Source organism: Podarcis pityusensis (genome assembly GCF_964106645.2).
Source record: "Podarcis pityusensis genome assembly, chromosome: 14".
Lineage (NCBI taxonomy): Eukaryota > Metazoa > Chordata > Lepidosauria > Squamata > Lacertidae > Podarcis > Podarcis pityusensis.
This window is the reverse complement of record NC_138039.1, coordinates 9,660,045-9,675,064: the sequence shown is the minus strand read 5'-3', so window position 1 is coordinate 9,675,064 and position 15,020 is coordinate 9,660,045. Positions and strand designations below refer to the sequence as shown.

General features: G+C 48.2%; 1 long non-coding RNA gene across 4 annotated transcripts in view; it reads right to left on the bottom strand.

The window, feature by feature from the left end:
• Positions 1–12,647, bottom strand: part of LOC308463116 — a 29,822-nt gene extending 17,175 nt beyond the window's left edge. Inside the window, exons 1-3 of one of the 4 annotated variants that reach the window (XR_013979445.1) lie at positions 12,570–12,647; positions 8,659–11,315; positions 7,490–7,735 (exon numbers count right to left, since the gene is read on the bottom strand). This is a non-coding gene — a long non-coding RNA (uncharacterized lncRNA). Of the gene's footprint in view, positions 1–7,489; positions 7,736–8,658; positions 11,316–12,071 lie in introns of all 4 variants that reach the window. The other 3 variants (XR_013979446.1, XR_013979448.1, XR_013979447.1) reach the window with 3 other exon arrangements.
• Positions 12,648–15,020: the final 2,373 nt, after the last annotated feature.

Here is a 15,020-nt window from a genome sequence, read left to right as displayed (position 1 = left end):
TCCCTAATAAATAAATCGTTGAGATCCAGTGCTAGAAGACCCATTTAAGAGCCAGTGTGGTGGTTAAGAGCAGTAGTCTCGTAATCTGGGGAACCCGGTTCGCGTCTCCGCTCCTCCACATGCAGCTGCTGGGTGACCTTGGGCCAGTCACACTTCTCTGAAGTCTCTCAGCCCCACTCACCTCACAGAGTGTTTGTTGTGGGGGAGGAAGGGAAAGGAGAATGTTAGCTGCTTTGAGACTCCTTAAAGGGAGTGAAAGGCGGGATATCAAATCCAAACTCTTCTTCTTCCTCTTCTTAAATTAATGGACATGACTAACTAAGGATGTGAACAAGCCAGATGTTTAAAGCACATCCCCTTCTCAAAAACACCCCCAGAAACTGTAGTTTAAGGGTGCTGGGAGTTGTAGCACAGTGAGGGGGTAAACTACAGTTCCCAAAAATGGGACAGGGGGGTGTCATGGTATGTAAACATCCTTAGGTCCATTTATTTCACTGCATCTAACTGAGTGGGGATATACAACCCTACGTCACACAGCGGAAAGTCAGGCAGACCACAACAATTTGAACATAATAGGCAAGCATTGAGAAAGAGCCCATTCACATGTTGCTGTCACAAACCCGGGTTTGCATACCAAGGCAATGTTGGCTCCCAAGTTTCTGGGTGGCCTTGGGTGAGAGAGTAAATGCTTCCCTTACTTCCATCGTTGCCAACTGCTGAGGCTCCTCTGCCTCGATACCAGACAAAGCCAATGAGCAAGCAGGCAATGGCAGTCGCTCCTCTGCCTTTCTCACCGCTGGAATTGGCTCAATTATCCCCTCCAGGGGCAGGTAAACAAGCAAGCCGCAATGGTTGTCCGGGAGGAGAGGGCTATTGGGGTGCGAGGCCTCAGGACATGCCCCAGCATGCCCAGCTATGACCCTGACCCTGTGCACCAAACGCACATTGAACAGAGAGCCAAAGCAAATGTCAATTCTTGGGGCAGATCCACTATGCCACACAGAATTATTTGGATACAATTCTGCAGGTCCCTAATTAACATATACAACCAGCATTAAGAGAGGAGGGACGGGCAAATTCGCCAGTTTTCGTTTCCCTCAGTTTTTCGTTTTTCCAGTCTTCAGTTTCCACATTTTCACATTGGTTTGTGATTTATTTTTTTAAGTCCTCGTGAAAATTTGGCAGCATCAGAGTGCAAATTTCTCCTAATAGACACGTTTGCAAGCATTTTGCCTAATATGCTTTTCTCTTTTTTGGCAAAGTGGTTTCCCCAAATATAATGCATTTTTTTGCAGGGTATTTTCACTAATGTATGCATATTTATGCACAGTTTACCCTGGTGTATGTATTTCTGCAGCCCTTCCTCGGCTGGAGGACTGCATTGCAGAGAACTGTGGATTTTGAAGGAATGTTCTGTGTTTTGGTTCTCACGTTGATTCAGAAAGTACCAGTTAGGAGAGTCTGCCTCCATAAGGGAACTGATTCTAATTTCTCCTACATCCAATATGCCAACATACTTGCAATGTACTTCAAAGAACAAACACATTTGTACATGCGTTACAAGCAATTTAACACATAGAGGTGACCCTTATTGCTGGTTGTGTATGTACAATTCCTTGCTACATTCATCACACACGTTTTTAGATGTACACGCTGACAGAATCCGGGGTGCAGAGAAGCCCATCGCCCCCTACAGAGTCAGGTTTCATCAGTCCAGCCTCCCACCTTCCCACAAGATGATTATGGCTCTCTCTCAAAACATGAAATCCTAGTCCAAAATCCGTATTGGGTCCGTACCTTTCTTAGGCCAATCACACAGTCACAAAACAGCATGCAAGCTTCTGAGTACCTCAGGACACTTCCTCAGGCTTGATGGTAAAGAAAACGAAGAGTTCTGGGGAACTCAGATGCCTTGGGGGCTATTTTTGAAGGCAACTCAGAAACTACAACTAAGCAGAATGCGGCAGCTAGACTGGTGACAGGGAGTGGCCGCTGGGACCCTACAACACCGGTCTGAAAGGATCTTCACTGGCTCCCAGTATGTTTCTGAGTACAATTCAAAGTGTTGGTGCTGACCTTTAAAGCCCTAAATGGTCTCAGTCCAGTATATCTGAAGGAGCGTCTCCACCCCCATCGTTCTGCCCGGACACTGAGGTTCAACATCGAGGGCCTTCTGGCGGTTCCCTCATTGCGAGAAGCCAAGTTACAGGGAAACAGGCAGAGGGCCTTCTTGGTCGTGGCACCCGCCCTGTGGAACACCCTCCCACCAGATGTCAAAGGGAAAAACAACTACCAGACTTTTAGAAGACATCTGAAGGTAGCCCTGTTTAGGGAAGCTTTTAATATTTGATGAATTATTATGTTTTAATATTTTGCTGGAAGCCGCCCAGAGTGGCTGGGGAAACCCAGCCATAATGGCATGGTATAAATAATAAATTATTATTATTATAACAAATGAGAAGGTAGGGTACCAGGCCGAGGGCCTTCTCGGTAGTGGCGCCCGCCCTGTGGAACGCCCTCCCATCAGATGTCAAGGAGACTAATAACTACACAACTTTTAGAAGACATCTGAAGGCAGCTCTGTATAAGGACATTTTTAATGTTTGACGCTTTATTTTGTTTTTATATGTGCTGGAAGCCGCGAAGAGTGGCTGGGGAAACCCAGTCAGAAGGGCAGGTTGTTGTTGTTGTTGTTGTTTTGTAATATTCTGGTTTGCCTAAGAAAGGTAAGGCCCCGATATGGATATGGGATTTTCCTTCTTTTTATAAAGAAGAACATCATGAGCTAATTGGGTACTCTACCCATAGACAGAGGCATAAATAGACAAAGGAACAGGCCTGAGGAAGGGGACCACAGGACCCTTGGCCCCCTCCTACTCCATGCTCTTTGGTTGGGGAGAGAGAATGGAGGTCTTGCTTGCCAAAACAGACCACAATCCAGCTGTCTGGAGCAACAGCAGGATGATAATACAGTGGTACCTCGGGTTAAGAACTTAATTCGTTCTGGAGGTCTGTTCTTAACCTGAAACTGTTCTTAACCTTTAGCTAATGGGGCCTCCCACTGCCGCTGTGCGATTTCTGTTCTCATCCTGAAGCAAAGTTCTTAACCCGAGGTACTATTTCTGGATTAGCGGAGCCTGTAACTTGAAGCGTCTGTAACCTGAAGCGTCTGTAACTCGAGGTACCAGTGTATATGGAAACTGTGACATGGCTATCCTGTGAAATTGGCCCTCCTCCAAATTTTGCAAGGCAGTTCTCAAACCTAATGTATGTAGAATGTAGACATTACGGCAAAGTGTGCATCGAAGTACAGTCATACCTCATGTTACGGACGTCTCAGGTTACGTGTACTGTCCTCATAGCAGAGCGTTAAACAATTTTGTGGTCATGGCTCGGGGGGGGGGTGTGCACAGGGTACATCATGCCCCTGCCTGGGGTCAAAAAGAGGGTCCTCGTAGCCAAAGGAGGGGAGCCAGAAAATTCCTGTTACCTCAGAAAACATTTGCCTTTTATGCACGAAGACATTTTCAGTAAGCCTACATAAAACGCCAAGACACTTATTCTTCTGCCAACGTGCCCCACCCCCCTAGCAACTTCTCTCAGGCAACCCAGAAGAGGCAGCCCTGAAGCCCTGGCAAAAGATAGCATGAGCAGGTAAGGCGAGAAGGCAGGTTTGCCTTGCCCCTCCCGCAGGAGATGTGCTCCGCCTACTGACAAGACTGCCCTATGCCACTGAGGCCAAATAACCGCTAAGAAGGGAAGCTGACGGGCAGCTCTGGGAGAGTGAAAGGGGGGATGAAAGAAGAATGGCAGACAAAATTAATGGACAATGTAGAATTGGACAAAATGACAGGAAGGAATCGAAACCTGCAGGACCAGAGATTCACAGAAGATTGGAAGAAGTATATGAACTACCTGAAGAGCAATTGTAATCAACAAATTACGCTACTAGGACTACAAGAAGTTTTGTAAGGAGAAATACATGAAACGTTACAAAGTAGAAAAAGAATAGAGATATTAGTTATGAGATTTAAATGTAATAGGGAAAGTAAGAAATGTATATTAAGAGATTAGAAGGGAAAATTTTCAGATGAGATTGATGGAAGTAAAAAAAAATTGTATAAGGTGTAAAAGTATGTTTAATTACTGTTGAAAATGATATGTTAAAAAACTAATAATAATTTATATAAAAAAAACAAAAACAAAAGGGGAGGACACAAAGAATGGCTGCTCCAGGGTCAAAAACGCCTTCAAAGGATGACCCAGAGTTCAGTGGACCTGCCTGCTCATTTTCCATAACTCCTTTGCCTTACATTCTGTTGCAAGCAGAGGCGTTCTTCTCCTCCCATCAGCTCTGCACCCCCACAAAAGAAAAAGCTCATCCAACACGCTTTGGACACTTCAGACACTTTTTCAGCTTGCTTCTAACAGATTCAGCAAAGCCACCGTTGCACAACCACACGGTTCCTTCACAAACCGTAACATACTTTAAAAGATTCCAGATGTCAAAAAGGCACACAGGGACTGGAAGCGGGGCATCTATGCAATGCTCGCAAAAACGTTTTGCAATGAGAATGCGTCAATCTTTTGGCAAGATCTACCTAATAAACACCATCCAAGGTCAGGGCCGGCCCACCTGTCTGTAAGACAAGGTAAGGCGACCGCAACAGGCGGCAGGATCCACAGGGGCAGCAGATCCTGATGTAGATCTTTATTCCCACCCGCCAATCCATGTTCCTGATGCAGATATTAACTCACCCCTTCTTCCCTGCTGGGGAGGGGGTGCCATTTTGTGGTTTGCCTCAGGTGTCAAAATGTCTTGAGCAGACCCTGACCAAGGTAATACCTAGCTCAATTCTGAGTGAGGCACAGTTGAATATATTACAGTATTCTGTTTTAGGTTGGTTTCATTTTTCGTTTGAATCTATGTTGCATCTTTGTTTTTGTAATTCACTCCAAGTTCATTTTCTGTAGAAAAGCAACTAATACAGTAAATCTAAAAAAAATGCGTAATGAATTAAATTCCTGTATCGTTAATGGGGAAAGGCCTACTAGAAGCGTGTGGTTTTTTTAATCTGCTTTTCCTGTCACATGTTAATCTCGCAGCTGATTTCCTGTCCATGAGGACTGCTGGAGTTCTCAAGGAATTTCCCCTGGACAAACGGAGGGACAGTTCTCACATCACACGACCAGGGTTAGCCAAAAACATTTTGGCACCTGAGGCGAACCACAAAACACCACGCTCCCTTCCTGCAAGAGAACGAGGGGTGACTGATTATTTACATCAGGAATTTAGGTTGCTCGACTTGTGGATGATTTGGTGCTTTTGCACAACGAAACTGTTTCCACTCACCCCCCCAAAAGGAAAAACACTCCTGGATATATATATTTTACAGTAAGGAAATTGGCAGGGAAATGCACTGAAAATGTGTGGGGTAACAGGGACTTGGCGCAACATTGTATAAACACTCCATAAATACGTAAATTAGAATGAATAGCCAATAAACAGCAGAAGGAACAAAGTGGAAGTTGTGCAAAGCAATCAAGAGGAGAACTCAAGAAACAGGCTGCCTGCAGGTGACCCAAGGCTGATTTGCTACGCCAGTTAAGATGCAGGTATTTTGTTAAGATACAGGTATTTTGTAGAAACTCCATGCAAACCCTCCGCTCTCTCAGTCACCGCAAAACAGGGTTCCTTTGCAGACCAACGTGAGCTCCAGAAGAGGGACTTTGTGGGCCAGTTGGATAAAACGTAAGCTCATCTCGCCCCCAAAACCCCGACTCTGGAACCACCGCATCCAAAAGTTCACTTTTATTTCACAGATCGCTCCCCTGGATTTTTCCCCTGCCTAGATTTCTCCCTTACGAGAGTTTCCCAACCCTCCTGACAAGCTGAGACGAGACGGCAAAATTTCCTGCCCTGTGCAGAAAGACACACACACACACCCATCTCCCCACCAACCAAGCGCAGATCTTACTCAGAGTCTGCTGACTCTCATTCACGGCCAGATAGCAAAGTCTTTGAAGGATCAGATTTACGCTTGTTATCAAGGGTGGGGTTAAGCTCTGGTAGAAATGAGCTGCAAGAGCCACAATCTGATGGGAACTTTGAACATCCAGATCACCCCAGTCTCTGCAGAATTCACTAGACCACAGTCCTGTGGCAGACCATGGAAGCAGCTTCACAGCGGTGGCTGCAGAGTAGCCCTCTGAATTTGGCTCCCCTGAAATCCCTCAAAGACCAGAACAACCCGCCTCTTCTTACCCCAGAGGCAAATCTGCGCACCATGTGCTTTCCGACAGGCCCCATCCCAACCTCTGCTGTTTTCCTTCCAATTTACCATCACCTCCCCAATACGCTCTGTGCCATGGGTGTAGCCCAGGTAGGGGGGCAGGGAGGGGCACCTGCCCCCCCCCAAATCAGTAGAAGTCCAATAAAAATACAGAGCAAACTGAGGTTCTGCTGCCCCTAACAAAAGGCCTGCCCGCCCCCCGCAACAAAAATCCTGGCTATACCCATGCTCTGTGCCCGCAACTTTCTTCAAGAACACAGATTTGTAAGAAGTGCTTCACTGGATCAGATCAAGGACTCATCCAGCCCAGTGGAATTCTCCCTCTGGGGGTATACTGTGCCTATCCATGGAGGTTCCATGCATTACTTTTAATTTACTGCTTTGCAGCAGCAGCCACTGACACCTTAGCTGCCCTGTTTCTGTGCAATACTATTCATTATTATTTAAACCATATATTTCCCCCGTCTTCCCTGCACAGGTCACAAGGCAGTACCATTTCACACAAAAAAAGACAAAGCATGCAAAAAACCCAACAACCCTAAAAACCCACGGATTACACCCAGAAGTCAAAACTGACAGCAGCAGTCTTGGCGAAAGCCAAGGTTCTCTGGAATAAAAAGCCAGGCATGCCTGTTTGTTTTCCAGATGCGGCACCTGAGATTTCAGTGATGCACCCACCCACCTCAAAGCCTGCAAGGGAGGGGAGAGGTAAGTGAGATAGCTCAGTTTGTAGAGCATGAGACTCTTAACCTCAAGATCACGGGTTCGAGGCCCACGTGGGGCAAAAGATTCCTGCGTTGCGGGGGGTTGGACTGGATGACCCTCGTGGTCCCTTCCAACTCTACAATTCTATGATTCTACGGGCTTCTAAAATTATACACCACGTGGAGAAAGCAGAGAGAAGTTTTTCCGCCTCTCTCCTAAAACTAGAGCTCAGCACCACCCAGTCCAGCTGATGGTCAGGCAAGAGTAAGTTCTTATTGTTATTATTAATGCAAAGCTGTCAACGTTTCCCTTTTCTTGCGAGGAATCCTATTCGGAATAAGGGGATTTCCCTTAATAAAATGGGAAATGTTGACAGCTATGTATTAATGTGCGAAACTCATTGACACAAGACGCGAGGGTTTTAGGAGGGGTTGAGGCCCATCCATGCATCAACGGCTCCTCTTTGTGTTGGATAAGCGGAACCTCCATACCTAAGTGCAGTCTACCTCTGAATCCCAGGTAGTCAGGGCTGTCAGCTTCAGGCATCCCATGGGGAGAAGGGCTGCATCCAGCCGGCCAGCCAGCAAGCGCCCTGGCTTAGGGACCCTCCAGCAACCCCCGATCCAGCAGGGTCTCCTTCCGAGATGTCCTTACGAAGCCCCCAAAGGGAACTGTCTGAGCACGTACAAAGCAGGCTGTGTCTGGCACCATCGCTGTCCTCCAGGAGGCTGGACGCGCTATATTTTGCAAAGCAAAGCAGCCACGTGGAGACAGTCAAGCCATTGCGGGTGGGGGAGTCAGGCCAGCGGAGCCTGGGCTCCACGTGGGTCTTTTTGGGGGGGTGGGCTTGGTTTCTGCATCCCCGTCCTTTAAAAATCAAATAATAAAATGCTCTCGAGTCCAAACCCCGCCAAGCCACCTGCTTCCTGAGTTCCACATCTCGGGCAGAGCAAGGAGCCCAGCTCCAGGGGGTGGGACGGGAGCGCGCCCCCCCCCACTCCTCTCTCTCTCTCCAGCCGAGCAGGCGGGCGCCAGTGTCTGCTGCGCGCTCCCGGGGGAACCCCGGTGCTCCGTCTGGCTGGCTGGCGGCTTCCGCCTCCCCCCGCCTGCCCCCCCCATCTGACAAAAGCCCACCGGGGTGGGAGGGGGGAAAGGGGGCGGGGAGCTGCCAGGGGGGGGGTCTCTCCCCCCCCCGCACTTCTGATTGCATAACACCAAGAGACAGGCAAGGGAGAGAGGGAAGGAAGGAGGGGGTCCGCCCGCCCCCCCTTCCCCCCCTCCCCAAATACACCTGCCGGCGTCCGGAGCCCAGGCGAGGATCCCCGCGCGGAGGAGAGCGGGGGAGGGACTCGGGGGAATCCCCAGAGGGGCTCCCCCGAGAGGACTCACCCGGCGGCGTTGCACAGGCGGGGGTGTCAGAAGAGATTCCGCCAGCGGGGAGGGGGGGGGGCACGGGGAATTTCCCGGCTGCCTGCCTGCCTGGGGCCGAGGCCGGGGAGGGGGAAGAGGCGACCGGGCGCCTCCTGGCGTGGCCGCCGCCCCTCCCTCCCTCCTTGGCTGCCTGGCTGCTTCTCCTCCCCGGCGAAAGCGTGACTCAGGCGGGTGGCGGTGGGGAGGGGGGGTGTTTTGGCCGGGACCCCCCCCCAAAAAAAAATCTTACCGCGGCCGATCGCCCAAGAGGGAGTCTCCCCGAGTTGCCTGCCTGCCTGCCCGCCTGCCTGCCCCGCGGGGCAGCGACTCCTCTGCCCGCCCCGTCGGCGGAGACAGGGGGGTGTGGCCCGCCAGCCAAGGGAAGGCTGGCCCAGGCAGGGAGAAGAGCTCTGGCTGTGGGGTGGAGTGGGGTGGTGGCATATAGGAAAATAAAACCGATTGGGGGGGTGGTCTTTGGAACTGGGGAAGCAGCTGTCTGCTTTCTCCCCCCCCCCCAAAAAAAACCCGCTCCGGGCCACATCTGGCCAGAGGTGTCTCTGTCCCCCCTTTCTCTCTCTGCAGTTGGAGTGTTGGTGGGCACCCCGCGACCTCGCGCAACGGGGGCCCTTCCTCGCCTGTGCAAAGGCCTGGAGCTCACGCATTAAAGGAAAAAGAACGAGGAGGGGAGAAGAAAAGCTGCTCCCCCCAACACTCCGTCTCCGCTTTGCAATATTCCCCTGCCGCTTTAAGAAGCAACAAGCAACCGCGCGCCCGGAGCGTAGGAACAGGCTCCCAGGCTTCGCCAAGCCGGCGCCCCTTGCAGACGTTGCCGACTGCAACTGAGCTGCCAAGGGGGACACAGGGAGGCGACAGGCAAGCAGGTAAGGTCCCTGCCCCGACCAGCTTGCTTGCAGTCCAACATGCTCCGGAAGGGGATCGGGGTGCAGTATAGGCGCTGCAAGAAAGAGGAGACTTCGCAGCACAGCCAGGGCTCTTGCGTTATCAGGCAGCTGCAGCAGGGAGAGAAGCAAGCGAGCGGATGCAATTTTGAAATTGCCACCACGCCCACCCGCAGCTACACGGGGCTCCGGAGCTGGAGGAGAAAGGCCTCGCGGTCGGTTCTGTAGGAACAGCAGCTGGAACCAGCGACCGCAGGCGCAACTTGGATGTTTCCACACTTTATTCCTGCCTGGGAGAAAGGGGAAAAATGGCTGTTTGCCTCTTCTCCACCACCACCTCCTGATCTCAAAACATATTACTTCTGAAGGACTGCTGCTGTTACCAGGAGTCCTTCACGCATATCTGTGCCTGTCTTAGGGACTAGAATCTTAACTTTTAAAGTGCATGCCCAGGATGCATCTAGTTTCTGCACTTGCGTGGTGTGGCCGCAGAATCGCTGCATAGGAACACAATCCCGCCTGTCATTGCAGGGGGTTGGACTAGATGACCCTCAGGGTCCCTTCCAACTCTACAATTCTACTATCTTCTTACACACCTGAGTTCAATTACATATTATATTATATTTTGTATTAATTGTATTGCATTGTATCTAACAAAAATACTTCATTTCAGAGTATACATTATGTGTTGTGTATTGCCTTATGTTACAAAAGTCATAGCTGTCAACGTTTCCCTTTTTTAAAGGGAAATTCCCTTATTCCGAATAGGATTCCTCGCAAGAAAAGGGAAAAGTTGACAGCTATGACAAAAGTACTTCATTTTATATATATATATATATATAAAAGGTTTTGCAGCCTCCAGCAGCTTGCCTGGAAGCTGTGTAGCATAGGCTGAAATTCCACCCCTATTATTATTATTCATTATTATACATTTATTAAATGTATCATATGCCTACGTTTCTCAGCGACTCACAATAAAATCCTAGGCATTTCAGGACCAGGTACGATTGCACGGAACAGGCTCACTGTACATGTTCAGAAGTGCTCTCCTCTTTTTAAATATTGCATCACGTGGCATGACAAACACCATATCTGAGCCCCAGTGAGCCTTTTGCATAAATTAGGCACGGCCTCCACACCCATTGGCTGAAATTCTGTGATGTCACAGTGGCTTCTGCAATCTGTACGGTCATAGAATGTGCCTGAACATTCCAACTGCTAGGGAGGAAAATCATCAGTGCAAAGGGACAAGGAACATCAGATAACATGCGCTGTTGTGGGTGGAAAATATTATGAAGCTGCCTTGTCCCAGCTCAGACCATTCGTCTATCTAGCTCAGTACTGTCCAAACTGACTGGCAGCTGCTCTCCAGGGTTTCAGATGGCATCTCTCCCTGCAGTGTGGAGATGCGAGCGACCACTGAGTATGATCTTTCCTTTGAAATAAGGCAAGTTGAATGTGAAAATAGAAAAAAAAACCCAAAACATTAACTAATGCTTTCTACTTTGGAGGGATGGGGGGGGGGCAAAGAATTGCAATTTTGTTCTGAATATTCCCCAATTTCCAAGTTGAGCCACTGTGTACAAACAAGAAGCCATGTGGAAAGCCTCTGTCGTTCCCCAAATTTAAACTGTCTCAGCATGTTTTAATGTTTTACAAAAGCTAGCATTTAATAACATTTAGGTAACAAAGTAGCATTTAGTAACATTTAAGCAGCTCATCAGTGGGATATGCTAAAATACACAATTTAAAAACAAAACTTCCCATAAACACAGTTTCTTCCTCTGTTATCTTCTGAGCCAAACAGTTCCTTCCCATCAGCATTCAGGTCATTCGAAAGAACCATTCTGCCAGTTGAATTAGCAATAACTGCTTGTTTATCATCCGAGGTCACACTCCGAACAATCCCTGGGAATCGAAACCAAGGCGGAAACTTCTCGGTGGCTCGCATTACTTGGTTCAGTATTATTGCTGCCGCTCACTTTTAATTTCCTTCGCAGAATGCGCCCTGGGAATCGTTTATTGAAATGAATAAATAAACAGCAGGATGGATTTGCTGCCCTCCAATGGTCACACATGAGGTCTGATTTGCAAAAGCAAAAAGTTCTGTTGCAAAAGAGGGTGCTACCTGAATTTCAACAGGTGCAGTTATTGTTGCCTTTGAGACAGACATGAAGAGTCACCTGCTGAACTTCTGCCTGACCAGAAAAAGAATCAACCTTCACTGTCAGAAAACAATGCTAATCATTATAGCATCTTATGCACTAAGGAATTGGAATTTGCACCATAGGGCTTGCAACCAGTCTGAAACTGGTTGGCTTATTTACATTTGCGCCTTGCTGTTCCCTAATTGTAATCAAGGCAGCTGCCAGTTGCTGCTTTCCCCCACAACGTCTCACTTTTTTTTTGCTCTGCAAATTCGGTTTCCTTTCCGACAACCTGCAAGCACAGTTAAGTCTGGTGCTGCAAGAACGCCCTCTAGTGGCTCCGGGTGTGGTTTTCCCCCTGGATGCTGCTCACCGCTGTTGTGAATTGCGCCGTGATGCGCCCTTCATGAAGACTAGAACCTTATCTTTCCATAATGCAAGGCGTTTAAAAAGTATCGCCATTCCCAGCCCAGCAAAAAACACTTAAGTGGAGGTGTTGAGCGTGCAAGGATTACAACATGCCGGAATAAATAAATAAAAGCAAAGTTCACTGTGAGATTTTTGACTCCTGCTTACTCCCAAGAGCAAGTCAGCAGCTTTTAAAAATAAATATATACCTTGCCTTTCCTCCCCCTCGCTTTGCTTCCTGGGGGAAAGCTTGGTGCGCAGTGGGTTGCTTTTAAAAGGCGCAGGAGCTAGGAAAAGAAATCGGTAATCCCAGCAGTGCAAGGCAAATACCAGGCTGATCGATCGCCCTTTAACGTGGGAAAAACCCCTTAAATCAAAAGCCGACCTGGTACGATTAAGGTGCAGGACCCTGGCGAGTGAATGCTCTCCCCGTGTTTGCTTTCACGTGGGAAACAAACGGGAGTCGAGCTTAGATCGCTAGATTCCCCTCCGGTGTGGCTCCTCGCTCCCTTTCCCCCCTTTTTTTCTTCTTCTTTAAACTTTCGCTTTCGGGTCTTAAATTGCCCTAAAAATGAGCCCCTCCCTCTCATTCTCTCTGGCGCGCCCACCGGGGCGAGGGGAAGAGGCATTCGGCCCGCACGAGGTTTTAGCGAGGCACGGACGGGGTTCGAACCCGTGATCTTCGGTTTACGAGACCGACGCCTTACCACTTGGCCACCGCGCCTGCGTTGAAAGCCTCGCCTCACTCCCATCTAGGCTGGCGCCGCTCCCGAGGCGGCGGCGACGCTGGCGCGCGCCCCCGACGCTCGCTGCGCTGTCTTGCTTTTTTTTCTCTTGTCCGCCGCCAAGCGGCAGCCCTGGGAAGTGCACGCCTTGGAACTTCACCCCCCCAACACACACCCCAGTGCGCATGCGCCTGGGTGTTCTCTTGGGTCTGTTGCAAAAAGACGGTCCGATCCCGTTCTTGCGGCTCCACACCGAGCAAACGCAGAGGAGCCCCGGGGAGAGACAGGACACCTGCGGAGAGGCGGGCACATGCCCCCTCCCCAATCCCCGACTGCGAGCTGCTCTTTCCTTTTCAATTAATTTTTGATCCTCTAAGGCAGATCGATGGACAAACACAGTGTTGAAAGTTGCACAAGGCTGTCATTGAACTTATTATTCCAAAGCATTGCAAAAAATATACAGTATAAAAACACCACCCATTTTTCCATGAACCTATCAAGCTTGTTTTATATGTAATACTGTAAGCTAATTTAATCACTGATTTACGTATAAGCTAAACAAGCTATAGCTTAGGGCCCCCCAAAAAAACTCCACTATTAATATACTTCTTAATTGAATTTCAGTTCAACAATTACTTTGATAAAATACATATTTTGATATGTGCAAATGGCTTGAGATACCTATTAGGTCCATAAATTACCGTATGGCATATATTCAACACAAAAAAATGATAATTTGTTGTTGACAAAGACAGCTGGACATATAAAGGACCCCATTACCTTCAGTAGCTTAGGGCCTCATCGAACCTAAATCCAGCCCTGATTGTAACTATAGACCAGATTTTCTTCAAACTATTCAAGTTACAAGAAAGGAGATTCTGACTCAACATCCGGAAGAAAATGTTGACAATAACAGTTTAGCAATGGAGTACTGTAGACTCTCTCGGGACTCTGGAGATTGTGGACTCTCCTTCCTTGGATGGTTGGACGGGCACCTGTCATGGATGCTTGAGTTGAGATTCCTACATAAAAGACTTTTTATGTATGCAATGACGGCAGCGAGAATGCTACTAGCCCAGAAATGGAAGGAGGAGTACCAACGAAAGAAGAATGGCAGATGAAACTCATGGACTATGCAGAGATGGCGAAACTGACAGGAAAGATCCGGAACCAGGAAGATCAAGTATTTTCTAAAGACTGCAGTAAATTTGTAATTTATTTAAAAGATCACTGCAAATCTTCGGCAGGGATGTAATGACACTTGTAATGTGGCAATTACTTATGGTAATTATGGTTATTTAAAATAGATGGATAATGGTAAAAGATGCAGCAATAATAATAATAATAATAATAATAATAATAATAATAATAATAATTTATTTATACCCCGCCCATCTGGCTGGGTTTCCCCAGCCACTCTGGGCAGCTTCCAACAGAATATTAAAATACAATAGTCTATTAAACATTAAAAGCTTCCCTAAACAGGGCTGCCTTCAGATGTCTTCTAAAAGTCTGGTGGTAGTTCTTCTCTTTGACATCTGGTGGGAGGGCGTTCCACAGGGCGGGCGCCACTACCGAGAAAGCTCTCTGCCTAGTTCCCTGTAACTAGGCTTCTCGCAGTGAGGGAACCACCAGAAGGCCCTCAGAGCTGGACCTCAGTGTCCAGGCAGAACGATGGGAGTGGAGATGCGCCTTCAGGTGTACTGGACCGAGGCCATTTAGGGCTTTAAAGGTTAGCACCAACACTTTGAACTGTGCTCAGAAACGTACTGGGAGCCAGTGTAGGTCTTTCAATCTTAAACATGGAACCGATGGAGGGAGGGAAGGAGGCCTGAAAGTTCAAAAGAACCTTGTGCTTTAATGTTTGAAATGGTTATGTTAAAATGCATAAAATTATGGAAAAAAATATTTAAAAATAAAAAAGATATTCCTGCATTGCAGGGGGTTGGACTAGATGACCCTCGGGTCCCTTCCAACAATTCAATGCCTCTGTGGGCCAACAATAATGCCTTGACTTTGGCCCAGGAGCAAATGGACAACCAGTGCAGAAACTCTGAGCAGGCTTCCTAGCTGCAGTTTAGTTACTCTGCTAACAGGGTTGTGGTGAGTGGGGTGGGCAAATCTGCTCAGTTCAGTTTCTCTCAGTTTCTTATTTCCCCCATCTTTAAATTCTCCGCACATTTCCATTTCAGCTAATTTATTATTATTTTTAAAGTCCTCATGAAACTCCACCAGAATTTTAGTGCAAATCTCTAATGCAGGCAATAACTGTTTTGCATGTGTTCAAAGAACAAGCAACCATGCATGCGCGCATCGCCACAACCCAGATGGGGCCAGAAAAGGGGGTGGGGTTGTACAAAAGAGGGCATAACGGGGCAGGGTGGACTTCCATGCACTCCACTGATGCGCGCAGGGGTCAGGAACGCAACCCCC